A 5,465-nucleotide genomic window follows, 5' to 3' on the forward strand; every position below is an offset into this window, starting at 1 on the left:
CACCAGAAATCACTACTTGTTAGAAATTTATAATTTCTAATTAAGGTGGGCATCATATATTTGATACAATGATATCAACTATTTATTTCCGGGGTTACATTATAAGTGATCTAATTATTGGCTTCACTTAGATTTCTAAAAGCTGATAATGAATATAAGCTTAATGGATGGATACCCATCAGGTTAACCTATAGGGGATAATGGGAACCCTATAAGTTAACGCATAAGGAAGGTTATGGTCCCAACACACCAAATTAAATTCAGTTTTCTCCTCTCCCCACCAGATTGAAAAACACAAGTCCTAAGAGGAATCAAAGATTTGGTTGACGAAGGCCATCATACCACAAAACCTCTTTCAGAAACGTAGATCAAAAGAGCATATCAAGAACATGGATTCAGGTATGACACTGCACCCTTTGTTTCATAAATGTGTGTGAGAATCATGAGATTCAATATCCTAGGATTGGTATTTCACCAATCACAAGGAATTCCCATCAAGTGGTATCATAGCATAGGTTCTGAATTTTTATGATTCTCCATTAAGGGTGTTTTAAATTTTACAATCAAGCTCTTCATAGAGAAATTTTTTTCCAAAAAGCTTATGGCCATACGACATTTATTATATTGCTCTTCAAATTTCCGCTCATGTTTGATAATAATGTAGGGCAAATTTGCATGGATGGCAAAACACGTATGTATTTACAAAAGCAATGGGAGAAATGATAATGGGAAATATGAAAGATAATCTACATTTGATTATAACACGTCCCACTATGATAGTTGGTACTCACTCTGAACCCTTTCCTGGTTGGATTGAAGAAGTCAGGTACTCAAAAGCCCTTTAACACCCTTAAACACCTGCGCTTCCTTCGTGTCTGCATAAAGATATATATATATATATATATATATATTTTGCTGTTTTTTTTGTTCTTGTTGAAAGATGCTATATTAAGAGTTCGATGACTGGTTGAAATATTATATGTCCAAATGCTTCCACTATTATGTTCTAAATATTGGGAATATTGAATGAAATATTTCCGCTACAACTACTGCATAATGTATATTTATGCATATGAATATGTTTGTTTTAATATCGAGGTTTGCTTATACTATTTTTGTTGTTGTTGTCTTATATATATTGCAATATATACATGTTATATTCACCTTTACGTTTTAACAAGATTCAGACTTACAATGTATATATATATAGCATAACGTTTCAGTATATATATATATATATATATATATATTTTGCTGTTTTTTTTGTTCTTGTTGAAAGATGCTATATTAAGAGTTCGATGACTGGTTGAAATATTATATGTCCAATATAAACAATTAGCATTCTTGCTTCATGCTTTTAAATATTTTTGTAATTGCATTTCATCTCATCACTGATATGTATGAGCCATTCCCATTCTAAAGAATCTAAACTACGGTGGACTAAATCATTTAGATATAAGTCTTGAAGTTTGTCTACCTGACTTTTATGTCAAGAATTGTAATTTTAGATTCTTCTTGTTTCACTATGTTTTCCAATGGGATAATACTTTATTTTATGTTTCTCCAATCTTGATTGTCGTAGAACTTTCTTGATATACATGAATTATATGTTATGCACTTTATTGATGTGCATAATTTCTGCACTAACGTGAATGCAATTGAGATATGTGCATTAGGCACAATTTTTTTTCTCTAATTGATTTTCCACTAATATAAGTTTTGTTATTGTGAACATTTGGATTAAATATATATTTTTTATAATGGATTCATATTGTTTTTTCCCTTTGTCTGGTAATTATTTTGAATTAATTGATGCAATATGTTGTTAAAGTAACCTCTATTGTGGAAATTAATTGAATTACATAGATGAGTATGAGATTATTTATGCAAATTGTGTTCGGCCCAAAGGAAGACATAATTTGGCAAAATAATAACATACATGTGATGATAAATATGTAACAATTATAAAGTTTTTTCCATGTGAATAATAGTTGCTCCAAAGAAAGGCTATTGTTTGACAGAACTAATGTTAATATTTGATCATTTGAGAGTACCACTTACAAATTGATTTCTCTGTCTAAAGACTAGAAATTGATGATGTGCTAAGTATCTTGTGATGAGTCCATTATGTGAACATGTCTTGTTTTTTTATGTATATTACATGACTTGTTAGTTTAGATTTGAACATGTTATTAATTCTTTGTTATGTGGATCACTGTCTTTTACCAATGCTGCAAATTTTTCTGCTCAAATCAGTAACATCCCATTGCTGAATGAGACAAACTTTAAGGTCTGGAAGAAAGCCGTAGAAATTATTCTTGGCTGTATGGATTTGGATCTAGCACTTCATGTGGAGAAACTCATTTCCATTACGGAAAACTGAATGCTCTAAAATTGAGAAATGGGAACGCTCTAACCGAATGTGTCTGGTGATCAGGAAATGCTTTATTCCAGATGTGTTTCGGGGCTCTATATCTGAGGGTGAAAGTGCAAGGAAGTTGCTTGAAGAATTAGAACAATTCTTTGCCAAGAATAAAAAGGCAGAGACGAGTAGCCTTTTGGCTAAATTCATCTTCATTAAGTATAAAGGCAAAGGGAACATAATGGAGTATATAATGGAGATGTTTAATCTCACATTAGTTAGAGTTTGGTGATGACTTGCTCGTGCGCTTGGTTTTGATCTCTCTTCCTGCACACTTTGGGCAATTCAAAGTGAGTTATAACACCCAGAAGGACAAATGGTCCCTTAATGAGCTTATATCTCACTCTGTGCAAGAGGAAGAGAGACTGAAGAGAGATAAGGCTGAAAGTGCTCACTTGGCTATGACCCCTCAAAATAAGAAAAGAAAGAGTAATAAGGGTGATGCGAAAGGGTCTTCTCAGCAAAAGAAATTGAAGAGTAATGAGAAATTTACCTGTTACTTCTGTAAGAAGCAAGGACACATGAAGAAAGAGTGTCCTACATATGCCTCATGGCATGTAAAGAAGGGTAAATTTCTAACTCTTGTTTGTTCTGAAATTAATTTGGCTTTTGTACCCAATGATACTTGGTGGGTAGATTCTGGTGCTACTACTCACATTAGTATCACTATGCAGGGTTGCATGTGGAGCCGACAACCAAGTGATGATGAAAGATTCATCTTTGTGGGAGATGGAAAAAGGGTTGCAGTTGAGGCTATTGGAACATTTAGATTATGTTTAAGAACTGAGTTTCATTTGGATTTATTTGAGACATTTGTTGTACCGTCTTTTAAGCAGAATTTAATTAGTGTTTCCAGCTTGGACAAATTTAGTTTTTCTTGTTCTTTTGGAAATAATAAAGTTAGTCTCTATCAAAATTCAAATGTTGTTGGTTCTGGTTCTTTAATTGATAACCTGTATATGCTCGATCTTTCCGGTTCCACTAATGAAATATTGCAAACAAATTCACGTGGTACAAAACGAAAATATAAAGAGAATTCAGCCACCTTATGGCACAAGCATTTAGATCATATATCTAAACAAAGAATTCAAAGACTTGTGTCAGATAAAATTCTTGACCCTTTAGATTTATCAAATTTTGAGGTTCGTGTTGAGTGCATAAAGGGAAAACAGACAAACAAAAGGAGTTAGGTGTCGAAAGAGCTAAAGATGTCTTAGAACTAATACATACATATATATCTGGTCCTTTCCCTATGGCTTTCTAGAATGGACAACATTATTTTATTACGTTCGTAGACGATTACTCTAGGTACGGCTACCTATATCTTATACATGAGAAGTCTTAATCCTTGGATGTTTTCCAGTCTTTCAAGGCTGAAGTTGAACTTCAACTTGGAAAGAAAATTAAGGCTGTCAAATCTAACCATGGTGGTGAATACTATGGAAGATATGATGGATCAGGAGAACAAAGTCCAAGTCAATTTGCGCTTTTCCTCAGAGAGTATGGAATTGTTCTGTAATACACTATGTCAGGCAAACCTAGCATGAATGCTGTTGCTGTGCGATGAAACCGGTCTCTTAAGGATATGGTGAGAAGTATGAGTAGTCATTCTTCCTTACCAGAGTCTCTTTGTGGGGAAGCTTTAAAGACCGCAATTTACATCCTTAATAGGGTGCCAAGTAAAGCAGTTAACAAAAACACATATGAGCTTTGGACTAATAAAAGACCAAGCTTGAAACACTTGTACATATGGGGTTGTCTAGCTGAGGCGCAGCCTTATAGACTGCATGAAAGAAAACTGGACTTTAGAACTGTTAGCTGGTATTTTGTTGGCTATATTGAACGCTCTCGGGGCTATAAATTTTATGATCCCACTCCAGGACTCTTTTTTTAGACGGGAAATGCAAGATTTCTCGAGGAAGAACTCATAAGGAATGTTGTCTTTGAGGAAGAACCGGTTACTGATTGTGAACAAGTTCTTGTGCCTATTACCATTCAATGAATAAATTCGGTAATAGAAGATAATGTTCAGAATATTGTCCCTGACAATATTTTAGAACAAGATAATAATGAGGTTCTCCCTCAAGTACCTATAGAACAAATTCAACAATCTCAATAAGTAGAAGTGTCATTAAGGAGATCCACTAGAGAGAGGATAAGTGCAATTCCTGATGACTATATTGTATTTCTTCAAGAACATGAGGATGACATCGGGTTAATAGAAGATGATCCATTAAATTTTTGCCAAGCCATGAAAAGTTCTAACTCTCAAAAGTGGATTGATGTCATGAAGGATGATATGAAGTCTATGAATGATAATGACGTTTGAGATCTTGTCGAGTTACCTGGAGGTGCGAAACCTATTGGTTGCAAATGGATATTTAAAACCAAGAGGGATTCGAAGGGTAATATTGACATATATAAAGCTCGTCTAGTAGCTAAATGCTTCACTCAAAAAGAAGGCATTGATTATAAATAAACCTTATCTTCAGTATCTTCGAAGGATTCTTTAGAATAATATTGGCACTAGTGGCTCATTTTGATTTAGAGCTACATCAGATAGATGTTAAGACTGTGTTTCTTAATGGTGACAGTAAGGAAACGATCTATATAGTGCAACAAGAAAACTTTGTGCCAGTTGGCTCAAAGTCTATGATATGCAAATTAAAGAAATCAGAAATCCATCTATGGGCTTAAACAAGCTTCTCGTCAATGGAATCACAAATTTCATCAAGTTATTACCTCGTATGGTTTTGAGGCAAATAAAGTTGAAGATTGTGTATACCATAAGTTCAGTGGAAGTAAATTTATCTTCCTGGTATTATATGTCGATGATATACTGCTTGCTAGCAGTGATATGTGACTATTGCATGAGACTAAGAGATTTCTAACGATGAATTTCGAAACGAAAGATCTTGGGGAAGCTTCTTTTGTATTAGGTATTCAGATACTGAGAGATAGCTCTCAAGGTATCCTAAGGTTATCACAAGAAAGCTATATAGATAAAGTCCTAAACAGATTTGGCATGAAAGACAGTAAACCA

At 34.0% G+C, this 5,465-nt stretch overlaps 1 long non-coding RNA gene across 1 annotated transcript in view; it reads right to left on the reverse strand.

Annotated features, from left to right (window-relative positions):
- The window catches only part of LOC109354187, a 6,475-nt gene continuing 1,678 nt past the window's right edge, over positions 669–5,465 (reverse strand). The window contains exons 2-3 of the long non-coding RNA XR_002108520.1: positions 1,586–1,588; positions 669–839 (exon numbers count right to left, since the gene is read on the reverse strand). This is a non-coding gene — a long non-coding RNA (uncharacterized LOC109354187). The remainder of the gene's footprint in view (positions 840–1,585; positions 1,589–5,465) is intronic.

The sequence above is a fragment of the Lupinus angustifolius genome, chromosome LG08 (assembly GCF_001865875.1).
Source record: "Lupinus angustifolius cultivar Tanjil chromosome LG08, LupAngTanjil_v1.0, whole genome shotgun sequence".
Classification (NCBI taxonomy): domain Eukaryota; kingdom Viridiplantae; phylum Streptophyta; class Magnoliopsida; order Fabales; family Fabaceae; genus Lupinus; species Lupinus angustifolius.